This window comes from Scyliorhinus torazame, chromosome 7 (assembly GCF_047496885.1).
Source record: "Scyliorhinus torazame isolate Kashiwa2021f chromosome 7, sScyTor2.1, whole genome shotgun sequence".
In the NCBI taxonomy this organism is placed as follows: Eukaryota; Metazoa; Chordata; class Chondrichthyes; order Carcharhiniformes; family Scyliorhinidae; genus Scyliorhinus; species Scyliorhinus torazame.
Window position 1 is genome coordinate 130,558,708 of NC_092713.1, and position 14,532 is coordinate 130,573,239.

General features: G+C 41.2%; 1 protein-coding gene across 1 annotated transcript in view; it reads right to left on the reverse strand.

Annotated features, from left to right (window-relative positions):
• cdc73 (cell division cycle 73, Paf1/RNA polymerase II complex component, homolog (S. cerevisiae)) overlaps positions 1 to 14,532 on the reverse strand; it is a 523,455-nt gene that overhangs the window by 230,381 nt on the left and 278,542 nt on the right. The gene's annotated exons all lie outside the window — the stretch shown is intronic.

Consider the following 14,532-nt stretch of genomic DNA (forward strand, 5'->3'; position numbering starts at 1 on the left):
AAAGTGTTTCATGGAGTTCACCTGACCCACATCTTTTAACATCCAGTGTGTGGTATGGGGAGCACAAGGCCCACTCTACAGGTGTGATACAGCAGAAATGGAAAAGTATTTTTTAAAGCAAGACAATGTTTATTCTATGAACTCAAGTTAACCTTTTTAAAACATAGTGAACATCTTAGCAACCATTAATTCAAATACAACCCCCAAAGACTACAACACTAAATAATCCTTTAAGCTTTTCTTTTCACATCGATACGACTTAGAATCATTAAAACCTCCTCCTTTTTCTGTCCTTCCCTTTCAAAGTACCTTTTAAGCATATTCACATGACACACTCGGTGATTCTTCCTTCAATCTGGTGTTTTTAACCACAATTAATTTCCTTTCAATCTGATACGATCCACAAAACCTTGCTTTTAAAGGTTCACCTACCACTGGTAACAACACTAAAACTTTATCTCCACTGGCAAACTACGAACTTGGGATTTCTTGTCCGCCACCCGTTTCATCACATGTTGTGCAACTTTTAAATGTCTAGCCAATTCACCTGCTCTATTTAATCGTTCCCTAAAGTTTGACATCCAATAATGTAATTTCCGGTTGCTCACTCACCAATATTTCCTTAATCAATTTCAGTGGTCCTCTTACCTCAAGACCAAACATTAGTTCAAAAGGACTAAATTTGGTTGACTCATTAGATGCATCCTCAATTGCAAACAGTACGAATGGAATTCCTTTATCCCAATCCTCTGGATAATCTTGACAATAAGCCCTCAACATTGTCTTTCATGTCTGATGCCACCTTTCTAAGGCTCCCTGCGATTCTGGATGGTACGCAGTTGATTTAAATTGTTTTATTCCAAAGCTATCCATAATTTATTTGAATAACCTTGAGGTAAAATTCGATCCTTGATCCGATTGTATTTCTGTGGGTAGTCCATATCTAGTAAAGAATTTAAGTAACTCCGCCACAATCTTTTTAGCTGTAATATTACGTATTGAAATGGCCTCTGGAAACCTAGTAGACACATCCATTATCGTCAAAAGACATTGATTCCCACTTTTTGTTTTAGGAAACGGTCCTACGCAATCAATTAGGACCCTTGTAAAAGGTTCCTCAAATGCTGGAATGGGTATTAAGGGTGCTGGTTTTATCACTGCTTGAGGTTTCCCTATCACTTGACATGTGTGACATGATTGACAAATTCTAACCACATCTTTATGTAGTCCAGGCCAATAAAAATGTTTTTGTATTTAAGCTTGAGTTTTCCTTATTCCCAAATGACCTCCCACTGGCACCTCATGTGCAACTCGCAACACCTCCTTTCTACACCCTATCGGCAATACTACTTGATGAACTTCTGCCCACTTTTCATCCGCCTGCATATGTAAAGGTCTCCATTTTCTCATCAAGACCCCACTTTTACGGTAATAACACTCTGGTATACACTCAGATTCCTCTTCCGTATATGCTTTCTGATACATCCGTTTTATTTCTATATCTTTCTGTTGTAACTCCGCCAATTTTCCTGAACTAAAAATATCCGCCTCATCCTTCACCTGTTCTTGTTCAACCATCTGATCAAAAATCGTTTCTGATAATTGCACTTCATCTTCACTCTTTCATTTCTCCTCCTGTCTTAACCTGTGACTTTGCGACCTTGTTACTACACAATCTGGAAAAATCCCAGGATATTCGTCCTTCAACACTTCAGTTGTCTGGCTTATCAAGCACAGAAGGCATCACTCCCACCTGCGATCCGGCTATATCATTACCCAAGATAAACTGTATTCCTGGACAAGATAATTTCTCTATTACTGCTACTACCACTTCACCACTCTTCACTGGACTTTCCGACCTTACCTTATATAATGGAACACTACTCTCCTCACCCTGAATTCCATATATTACCACCTTTTCTGGCAACATTCTTCCCAAACTACATAATTCCTCATCTCTTACCATTAAAGATTGACTACCTCCCGTATCTCTTAAAATTGTGACTTCTTTAACTGCTCCTCCTGCTACACGAGTAAACTTTACCCACACAAGTAAATTCTTCAAAGAGGTCTGGCACCTTCTTATCAATCACCTCTTGATCAGGCTGTATAATCTTTTGCACCTCCTTCGCTTCACTTGGGCTTTCCTTTACCCCTTTAATAAACCCCACTGTCTTATCCTGTTTTACCACATCAGCCTTCCCAATGCTTTTCTTCAACCACCAACACTGTGACTTTACATGGCCTAGTTTATTACAGTGAAAACATGTGAAACTTTTCATGTCTCTTCCACCCTCCTGGATTTCTTTTTTAATCTGAGGTACACTCTCTTTATTATCTCCCATCAGATCACCTTTACCTTTACCACTTGAGTATTTCTCATGTCCCCAGTTTCTATCCGCATAGGCTGAAACTAATGTCTGAAATCAAGTTTTGATTTATGAACTAATTCATAATCATCCGCCATTTCTGCTGCTAATCTCGCAGTTTTAGCCCTCTGCTCTTCCACACGAGTTCTCACTACGTCAGGAATTGAATTTTTAAACTCCTCCAAAAGCATAATTTCTCTGAGAGCTTCATACGTTTGGTCTATTTCAAAGCCCTTATCCACCTATCAAAATTACTCTGTTTGATCCTTTCAAGCTCCACGTATGTTTGACCGAATTCTTTCCTTAAATTTCTAAACCTTTGTCTGTAAGATTCAGGCACTAGTTCATATGCAACTAAGATGGATTTTTTTACCTCCTCATACGTCCCAGATACCTCCTCCGATAGTGATGCAAACACTTCACCAGCCCTACGTATCAGCTTTGTTTGAATCAGTAATACCCACATGTCCTGTGGCCATTTCATTTGTTTAGCTACCTTCTCAAATGAAATGAAAAAGGTTTCCACTTCCTTCTCGTCAAAACTTGGCAATGCTTGGACATATTTAAATAGATCCGCACCAAGCCTTCGATTATGACGCCCTTTCTCACTATTCTCCAACTGTACATTTCCATTTACGTCTGCCAATTTTAACTGACTTATGTTTCATAGCCATTTTCTGAAGTTCAAACTCTCTCTTTTTCCCTTTCCTCTCTATCTCTTTCTTTTTGTTCTGCTAGGGCAAGTCTTTCTTTGTTTCTTTCTTCTCTCTCCTTTTCTTTTCCCCCGATCTGTATCTCCCTTTCTCTTTCTTTTTCTCTCATTGCATATTCAAGCAGCTTTAATTCTTTTTCATGTTCAAGTTGCTTAATCTGCAACTGGATCTTTGCCATTTCTAATGAGTCAGACTGTATCTCAGGCAACTTTAAATGCTTAGCCACCGCCATAATTACCTCATCTTTTCGCATTTTGTCAGGTAATGTTAACTGCAATGTTTTTGCCAAATCTAACAGTCTGCTTTTAGTCTCTGTCCGGAAGGTACGGCGTGTGACCGTCTCCACCCCCAAAAACTTCAGAGCCTCTGAAAGAGCCATTGTCCACAGCATACTCCCCACTTAAGCTAGAATACCACACCTGAAAGGCAACCACAATATGCTCACTCCTCGCTGTCTTTATGATGTGGAGATGCCGGCGTTGGACTGGGGTGAGCACAGTAAGTAGTCTTACAACACCAGGTTAAAGTCCAACAGGTTTGTTTCAAACACTAGCTTTCGGAGCACTGCTCCTTCCTCAGGTGAATGAAGAGGTATGGCCCAGGAACATATATATATAGACAAATTCAAAGATGCAAGACAATGCTTAGAATGCGAGCATTTGCAGTTAATTAAGTGTTTACATATCCAGAGATAGGGGTAACCCCAGGTTAAAGAGGTTGAATTGTCTCAAGCCAGCACAGTTGGTAGGATTTCGCAAGCCCAAGCCAGATGGTGGGGGGTGAATGTAATGCGACATGAATCCCAGGTCCCGGTTGAGGCCGCACTCATGTGTGTGGAACTTGGCTACAAGTTTCTGCTCGGCAGTTCTGCGGTGTCGCGCGTCCTGAAGACCGCCTTGGACAACGCTTACCCGGAGATCAGAGGCTGAATGCCCTGGACTGCTGAAGTGTTCCCTGACTGGAAGGGAACATTCCTGCCTGGTGATTGTTGCGCGATGTCCGTTCATTCGTTGTCGCAGCGTCTGCATGGTCTCCCAATGTACCACGTGAAACTTTGGCGAGGACCTGGGATTCATGTCGCATTACATTCACCCCCCACCATCTGGCCTGGGCTTGTGAAATCCTACCAACTGTGCTGGCTTGAGACAATTCACACCTCTTTAACCTGGGGTTACCCCTATCTCTGGATATGTAAACACGTAATTAACTGCAAATGCTCGCATTCTAAGCATTGTCTTGCAACTTTGAATTTGTCTATATATATGTTTCTGGGACATACCTCTTCATTCACCTGAGGAAGGAGCAGTGCTCCGAAAGCTAGTGTTTGAAACAAACCTGTTGGACTTACCTGGTGTTGTAAGACTTCTTACTGCACTGTCTTTATGTTCACTAAGCCAATCCAATAGATAGACTTTTATCCCGGACAAGCCCCCAATTTGTTATGGGCCAGGATTTAGAGAACCCCAAAGTGTATCATGGAGTTCACCTGACCCACAACTTTTAATAGATTGTGGTATGGGGAGCACATGCCCACTCTACAGGGGTTGTACAGCAGAAATGGAAAAGTATTTCTAAAAGCAAAACAATGTTTATTCTATGAACTCAAGTTAATCTTTTTGAAACATAGTGAACATCTTTGCAACCATTAATTCAAATACAACCCCCAAAGACTACAACACTAAGTAATCCTTTAAGCTTTCCTTTTAACATCAATACGACTTAGAAACAAAATGTTTAACAGAAGCACATCAGGTTAAAGTCACTACTGAAAACATTTAGAATTCTGAATTCACCAAATGATCAAGAGATAGTCTTTTGAAGGCAGAGAGAACAGCAGTACACCTGCTTGGTCTCGATTCAGCTCCAACACTGAAAATGAAACTAAAACACACCCTGCAGCCTGCTCAAAAACGAAAGTAAAAAGCTGACAGACAGCCCAGCTCCACCCACTCTCTGACATCACTGCAGTAGTAAACACACATTTCTTAAAGGTACTCTCACTGCAGATATTTATATACACACCCATTTATAAACACCCATTTCTTATTGGTACTCTCACATGACACAGTGGATGGAAAGTATTCCACCTGAAAGTCGGTGATCTGTGGTGTCCAGCAGGGATCTGTTTTGGCACCTCTGCTCTTTGTGGTTTTTATAAATGACTTGGATGAGGAAGTGGAAGGGTGGGTTAGTAAATTTGCCGATGACACGAAGGTTGGTGGAGTTGTAGATAGTGTTGACGGCTGTTGCAGGTTACAACAGGACATTAACATGATGGGCTGAGAAGTGGCAGATGGAGTTCAACCTAGGAGTTCAACCTAGATAAATGTGAAGTGATTCATTTTGGCAGGTCGAATTTAAATGCTGAATACAGGGTTAAAGGCAGGATTCTTGGAAACGTGGAGGAACAGAGGGATCTTGGGGTCCACGTACATAGATCTCTCAAAGTTGCCACCCAGGTTGATAGGATTGTTAAGAAGACAGATGGTGTGGTGGCTTTCATTAACATGGTGATTGAGTTCAAGAGCCGCGAGGATTTGCTGCAGCTTTATAAAACCCTGATTTGACCACACTTGGAATATTGTGTCCAGTTCTGGTCGCCTCATTATAGGAAGGATGTGGATGCTTTGAAGAGGGTGCAGAGGAGATTTACCAGAATGCTGCCTGGACTGGAGAGCATGTCTTATGAAGAAAGGTTCAGGGAGCTAGGGCTTTTCTCATTGGAGTGAAGAAGGAAGAGCGGTGACTTGATAGAGGTGTACAAGGTGAAGAGAGGCATGGATAGAGTGGATAGCCAGAGACTTTTTCCCAGGGTGGAAATGGCTGTCACGAGGGGACATAATTTTAAAGTGATTGGAGGAAGGTATAGGGGCGATGTCAGAGGTAGGTTCCTTACACAGAGAGTGGTGGGTGCGTGGAATGCACTGCCAGCAGAGGTGGTGGAGTCAGGGACATTTAAGCGACTCTTGGACAGGCACATGGACAGCAGTAAATTGAAGGAGCGTAGTTTAGATTGATCTTAGATTAGGGTAAATGGTCGGCACATCGTGAGCTGAAGGGCCTGTACTGTGCTGTACTGTTCTATGTTCTGTAGGCATGAGGACAGATTAGTCAGAGTAGAGTGGGCAGGAAGGCGAACAAGTAGGACAGATGATGACAATGGCAGTTGTTTAAGGAGATACTCAATTCTTCATAGCTGTCAAGAGAGGAAGGAACAGTAAGAGGGTTAAAAAAAAATCCATGGCTGAGCAAGGAGGCTAAGGACGATACAATACAAAGACAAAAACTAAGGTATACCATGTTGCAAAGGCCAATGGCAGGCTGGAAGATTGGGAACTTTCAAACATAAATAAAGGTTTACTAAAAAAGTAATAAAAAGAGTTGAGGTAAATTACAAAAGAAAGCTAGCACAAAATATCAAAAAGGATAGCAAAAGCTTCTGTAAGTACATAAAAGGGAAGAGAGTCACTAAAGTAATGTTGGTCCCTTGGAAATAGTAATGACGGAGAAGCTAAATCAATATTTCACCTCAGTTTTCACGGTAGAGAACACAAGTAACATCCCTTTCAGAATGGGTAATTCAGAGGTAATAGAAAGGGTGGAACTTAGAACCATCAGCATCAATAGGTAAACAGCACTCAATAAACTATTGCGATTGCAGACAAGTCCCTCGGGCCAATGGCTTACATTCAAGGGTGTTAAAAGAAATTATGGCGGATCTATCGGCTATAATATTCAAAGATTCCCTGGACACAGGAAAGGCTCCAGTAGATTGGAAATATGCTAATGCGATGCCCTTATTCATAAAGGAATAGACACTGTACAAAATTACAGAAGGTAGTTTAAAATCTGTTGTTGGGAAATTGTTAGAATCCATTATTAAGGAAGTAATATCAGGACATTTGAAAAGTCAAAACTGAATCAATCAGAGTCAGCATGGTTTTATGAAGGGTAAATCATGTTTGATTAATTTGCTAGAGTCCTTTGAAGATGTGACAAGCCAAGTGGATAATGGGGATCTTGTAACTGTGGTACATCTGGACTACCATTTGATAAGGTGCCTCACTGAAGGTTAGTGCACAAGGTTAGATCATGTAGGGTTTGAGGTAATTTATTAGTTTGGATAGAAGATGGGTGATGAACAGGAGAGTCGGGATAAATTGTTCTTTTCCTGGATGTGAAGATGTATCTAGTCAGGTGCCACAGGGTTCGTTCCTTGGGTACCAACTATTCACAAGCTATATTAACGACTTGGATACAGGGATAGATGGTTCTATTGGCAAATTTGCAGATGACACTACAAACGGTGGGACAGTAAGTTCCAATAAGGAAATAAGAACCTTCCAAATGGGCGTAGATCAGGTAGGTGAGTGGGCCAAAGCGTGGCAGATGGAGTTTAACGTGGATAAGAACATACAGTGCAGAAGGAGGCCATTCGACCCATCGGGTCTGCACCGACCCACTTAAGCCCTCACTTCCATCCTATCCCCGTAACCCAATAACCCCTCCTAACCTTTTTGGATACGAAGGGCAATTTAGCATGGCCAATCCACCTAACCTGCACGTCTTTGGACTGTGGGAGGAAACCGGAGCACCCGGAGGAAACCCACGCAGACACCGGGAGAACGTGCAGACTCCGCACAGACAGTGACCCAGCGGAGAAACGAACCTGGGACCCTGGCGCTGTGAAGCCACAGTGCTAGCCACTTGGGCTACCGTGCTGGTATAAGTGTGAGGCCATCCATTTTGGTCAGGACAATGGAAAGGCAACTTATTATCTCAATGGGGAAAGACTTTGGGGTGCTCCGGTGCAGAGTGATCTGGATACCTCATGCATGAGTCGCAGAAAACTAGCATGCAGGTAATAAAGAAAGCAACTGGAATGTTGGCATTTTAGCTAAAGAAATAAAGTATCAAGGTAAGGAAGTATTGTTACAACTGTACAAGGCATTGGTGAGACCACACCTGGAGTATTGTGCACAGTTTTGCCCCCCTTATTTGAGGAAACATGTAGTGGCATTGGAGGCAGTTCAGAGGAGGTTCACTAGATTGATTCCAGAGTCACAGCCTCAGACTGAAGAGACAATCCTTTAAAACAGATGAGGAGGAGATTCTTCTGCCAGAGGGTAGTGAATCTGTGGAATTCATTGCCGCAGAAGGCTGTGGAGGCCAAATCATTGAGTGTCTTTAAGACAGAGATAGATGGGTTCTTGATTAATATGGGGTTATGGGGAGAAGGCCGGACAATGGGGCGAGAAACATATCAGCCATGATTAAATGACGGAGCAGACTTGATGGGCCGAATTCTGCTCCTAGGTCTTATGGGTTAGAAGGAGTGGAGATCAAATGGAGGTATATAACATGATAAATGGTATAAATAAAGTCGACAGGGAGCGGTTGCTTCCTCTTGTGGGGCATTTTTGAACGAGAGGTCATAGTCTCAGGATAAGGATAGCAAATTAAAACAGAGATTAGGGGAAACTATTTCTCCCAAAGGGTCGTGAATCTGTGGAATTCACTACCCCAGAGCACAGTGGTCGCTGGAACAGTGAATAAATTTGAGGAGTTGGACAGATTATTAATTAGTAATGGGTTGAAGGAAGAATGGGCAGGACAGTAGAGTTGAGGCCATGAAGAGGTCAGCCATGATCTTTCTGAACAGTGGAGCAGACTTGAGCGGCTAAATTGCCTACTCCTGCTCCTAGTTCTTACGTTCTAAGAAATAACGAATGTGTCTAATTTTAGCTTCCAGCTCTTGGTCTGTAGACCTGTAAGTAACAGCACCTCGAGCACAAATCTGGTGTTCTTGAATAATATGGGGTTTTCTTGATTAAAAAGGGAATCAAGAGTAATGAAATGAAAATGAAAAATGAAATGAAAATCGCTTATTGTCACAAGTAGGCTTCAATGAAGTTACTGTGAAAAGCCCCTAGTTGCCACATTCCGGCGCCTGTTCGGGGAGGCTGGTACGGGAATCGAACCGTGCTGCTGGCCTGCCTTGGTCTGCTTTAAAAGCCAGCGCTTTAGCCGAGTGTGAAGGCAGGAGAATAGGGACGAGGAACATATTAGCCATAGTCGAATGGCGGACAGACGCGATGGGCCGAATGGCCCGATTCTGCTCCTATGTCTTATGGTCTGATGATGTTTTAGAGTTAACACTAAAATGAGTGGCCCTAAGGTTGAAGTAATCGTTAGAGCAAACAAAATATTGGAGAATTGCATTTTGAAATTCCCATCCTTAAATGATATTCAGCAACTGAAACTGATTGTTTATAATGACGCATCTTATGCTAATCTCGGTGATGGTTTTTCCAAGTGCAGGAGGATTTATAATTTTTCTCCTGGGAGGGAAAGGTAAATGTTGTGCTTTGGCATGGGAAACTAAAAAAAATTAAGAGTGGTAAAAAGTACATTGGCTTTGGGGACACTTGCCCTTATATATCAATATAAACTGAAATTTGAAATGGAACAGGTTATTCGGGAACAGTACCTATAGAGTGTCACACAGGCAATAAGCTCCTTTGGGAGAATGTCTGCTCGACAAAATGCTTCAATTAAAAGAGCGAGCCTAAAATAGATGCTAGAGATCAGGGAGGTTCATAAGATCAAGTGGGTTGATATCAGTTACCAATTAAATGACTGTTTGATGAAAAGAAGGCTAGCTCGAAAAAGTTACTGAAGAAATTATTAAAGAGGGAAGTATTTTCCTATAAGGAAGAGATGTGTGAGTGAAATAAGGAGGGTGGGGGTGGGGGGGGGGGGGGAGGCTGCATTTATTGCAGGAAAAACTATATATATAGATTTGTGTTATGGTATATAGTAATTTATGTCAAAAATTAAAGGTTGTCTCACTGAATGTTTCAGTTTGCCTTCACCCTGCTTCCATTTAGGATTCCATCCCATTCTCCCTTTTCTCACCTCCATCACAACTGTTCTGATGATGCCACCTTCTTAAACAAGGTTTCTGCTCCCCCCTCACCGTCAAGTGATTGACAGGGCACTCAAGCAGGTTTGACCCATTTCCCGCACCTCCGCCCTCAACCCTTCTCCTCCCTGCCAGAATCATGACCATGCTTTTTGGCTTCACTTTTCACTCCACCAGCCTCTGCATTCAAAGGATCATCTTCCACGATTTCCACCAATTCCAGAATGATGCCACCACAAAACAGATCGTCCCCTTATCCCACCTGTCAGCATTCTACAGGAACCACTCCCTTCATGACACCCTGGTCATGCGCTTTCATTACACCCAAATCCCCATCCCCTTCCAACAGTATCTTCACTTGCAATCACAGAAGGTGCAATACCTACTCCTTCCTCACCATTCAAGGTCCCAAACACACTTTTCATGTAAAGCAGCATTCCAGTTGCACTTCCTTTAATTTGGTTTATTGTATTTGTTGCTCCCAATGTGGTCTTTTCTACATATGGGAGACTAAATGTAGTCTGGGTGACTGCCTTGCAGAAGACCTTCGTTCAGGTTGCAAACATGCCCCCAGCTTTCCTGTTGCTTGCCATTTTAACTCAGCAACTTGTTCTCATGCTCAAATGTTTATCCTTGACGTGACCTGTTGCAATTCTCCAGTGAAGCCCAGTGTAAGCCGGAGGAACAGCATCTCATCTTCCGATTAGGCATGTCTCAGCCCTCAGGACTCAACATTGAGTTTAACAACTTTAGACTGTGACCTTTCTCCATCATCTTACCCCCTTTTTTATATCCTATACATTTTTGTCTCAATGCAAAAACACTCCTTTCCCCATTTCCCACCCCTGGCCATCTATCTCTTGTTCTTAAGTTTGCTACACTTTTGTTCCAACTACAGTATAATATCTAATAAATTTTCCTCCCTCTCAGTTCTGAAGAAGAGCCAAACAAGACTCGAAATGCTAACTCTGTTCTCTCTCCCTTCAGATGTTGCCAAACTTGGGAGTTTTTCAAGCATTCTCGGTTTGTTTTCCAGGTTATGCTACTGTACAGTTAGATATTGACCAGTATGAGCACACTGCTGTATGCAAGACAGGCTGTACATGGCGAGAATTGAAACAGTTTGCCTGAAAGAATATCAACAGCAGGCCCAAAACTCAAAAACAGCCACAAAGACACACCACCAGCTCAAAAGGTCATGATTATATAATTCCTGCATATTATTCTTCAATCCTAAAATTAATTTTTATTTTAAAAGTTGTAGATCTGAACTTACAACAGAAAATCAAAATTTAACATTTCAAATATGCTTGTCCAGCATATTAGTATTTGATTACATAGGAGTAGCCGAACTGCAACAGGCCAATCAGTCAAACTGCTCTATGCTGGCACTGTATGCCAAAATATCTCCACCAACCCTCTATCCTAACAATTGTACTTTATAAGCACAATCACACTTTAAGCACATGCACACCCACACGTCTACATTTTATGTGCAAATAAGGGCAGAAACAAACAATTCTCTGGACATTCAGGAACAGCCCTTGGGGCAGGTCAGCTTGATTTTTTTTGCAGGCAAATTTATGACCACAGCATTAGAAAAGTATACGACATAACAAATATAATTCAGCATCCTATTTATTCTATACTTACATAAGATGTTTCAATTAAGGAAAACACATTCAAAGGTCTACGTTGAAAATGCCATTCATACCAAAATTCACCAATTGGTTCTATGACACGAAGCATCAAAATCAAAAATGCTTGGAGCAAAGAATGGGCTTTAATTTCCAGTATACTCAGTTTCCAAACTAAATTGCATTGTCTGGGAAGGTATCAAACAGAGACTGTGGCATTTACCTTCTGGTGATGGTTGGTGGAATTAAAATATAAAGTCCTTCGAGGGCCGGCTCTTTGAGGGGGTAGAAGATGTGTGTGAAGGTCGGGTGGGGGGCGCAAACCACGCTCATATGTTTTGGTCCTGTCCAAAGCTGGAGGATTACTGGAAGGAGGGTTTTAGGGTAATTGCTAAAGTGGTGCACGTGAAACTGGACCCGGGCCCTTGGGAGGCCATATTCGGGGGTGTCGGACCGGCCGGCGTTGGAAATAGGTGCAGAGGCAGATGTTGTGGCCTTCGCCTCGTTGATCGCCCAAAGGCAGATCCTGTTAGGGTGGACATCAACCTCTGCACCCTGTGCCCTGGCGTGGCAGGGGGACCTGCTGGAATTCTTGACTCTTGAGAAGGTCAAATTTGAACTGAGGGGAAGGATGGAGGGGTTCTACAATTCATGGCCGTTATTCATTATGCACTTTTGAGAATTGGATTACATCGAACATTGTTGGGGGGGGGGGAGACTGTATGTGTTAATGATAACTATGGGCGATTCCGGATTCCTTTTTGTCATTTGTTTACGTTAACATGCGGGCTAATGTTTGGGGGTTTGGTGGGAGGATGGGATATCGTTGTTATTGATATGAGAATTGACTTTGCATTTGTTATTGATTATTGTTTATTGTTGGGTGTAAATGTTGGAGAAAATGTGAAAAAGGAGAATAAAAATATATATTTTTTAAATCCTTGGTGCGTAGCTTGGGGAGGGAACTGGGCAGCAAGGCCATTGGCAGTGGTCTAGGAGAGGGTGATGGGGGAAGAAAGTGCAGCCACTCTTGTGGCACATAAACAGAAAGATAGAACTGTAGAATTTTTTTTTTTTTTTTTACAACCCCTAAGAAACAAAGTTCCGAACTGCAATTTGATTCCCATGTGCAAAAGGATTTTTGTTATTTGTGATGGGGGAAAAAACGTCCCTCCCTCATGTTTCCTAAATATGTCAGTCATCTGATTGATGTAGATCACAATTCGTAACCTGTTTTATAGTAACTATCTCCCTGAAAAGTACCAATGTGGCCATTATACGTCATATGAAAATATCCCATACAATAGTGGAATCTGTATTTGGTACTGTAAAAATTAATAGGAGCTATTTATCAAATTTCATGACTTTTGTTCAAAATACAGTATTTTGTGATAATTTTGTTTTTGTAAAAGTATAAAATACATACAAATCTGCAAGATTACAATAGAGGCACTACAGCAAATTGAATATCTAAATGCCAGCATGGTTAAACACAAATTCCCTCCTTTATCAGTTATCATTTGATGCCCTATTCGCTAGTCGCTGTTTTCATTTCCGTAAGGCAGTACTTCCCCTTTCTGGTAGATAGTTTGTTATAGCTATGCTTCCCAGATCTTTGAATATAGGACTGCAAGTACTGTTTTATATTGATCAAGGTTAGGAGACATACTTTAATTTAAAATTTATAAGCGGATGCCAGAGATGGGAAGAGAAGAAAGTCAGAGATGATTAAGTGAACATCAAGGGCATGCATTGAAGAACTTGCAAGATAATAATGTGTTAACACTCTAGGGCAAAAGGAAAGATCTGTAGAAGGAATTATTGCCAGAGTAGTACTCCGAAAGAAGTAGGTAGCGTTGCAATTAAAATATGAATATAATAAAAATTGTTCTAATATTGTTTTTATAGTTTCAGTTAATTTGCATGCATTTTAGTCAGACAGACACATAGCTTTCAAATCTCAAGAACGATGACTAATAATAAAGTTGTCAATTGGTAATGCAGCTTCCTATATAGTTAACACATAACTTACATTCAGTGTCAAATTCCAAATCACCAGGGAATTGTCTCAGTAAAAGACTAATGAGTATTGTGCTGCAAACTGTAATTACAGAAAAGTTTTGTGTTGCTTCGCTACAAACTGTCAGGTGTGATATTACTCAATTTATTATAACCTAAAAATATTCAAGCACATTACAAAAAATGTGCTCTGCTTGCAGCATTTCATTGTAGACAAGAACATATGTGAATAATGTATTGACTGCACAACCCGAGAACAAAAGAAAACTTTTTTTTGGCACTTTCATTTCTCAGAAACATCCTGATGTGCTTCACATGCAATGAATGTTAATATATTGGCAAACACAGCAACCAATTTACAAACAGCAATATCACACAGTAATAAAATGAAGGATCCACAGTGCCCAAGTAATGTTAGTTGAAACTGAAATTACCACTGGACAAAAACAACTTAAACATATCCTCAAACCCGTTGGCACAATCGTTTCTCATGCTTTTTGTCAGCACTTAATATTGAAATTGCCTTTGGGCAATAGTTAAAACAAAAAAGTCACAAATGCAAATAGCTGCCTACAGTTGCAGTTTCCGTTCATTGTGTGAATTTTTTGTTGTTTTGGTTTCCTTTGGCTGCAGTGAATCAGACATTGTCCTTCTCAACATCACACATCTAATCTTGACATACGTAGCCTGCTGCCCCTTCCATCACTTCAAGTTTTAAAAATATTTTTGCTGCATTTTATTATTTTTGATGACTTTTATTCTCTCCGATGGTATTGTCAAACAAGGCTGTGTCATTTGCACCAACCCTCAGTATTTTAGTACGGTGCTTCAAAACCCTTTCCCATCGACACTCCATTAAAAGGCTTTGA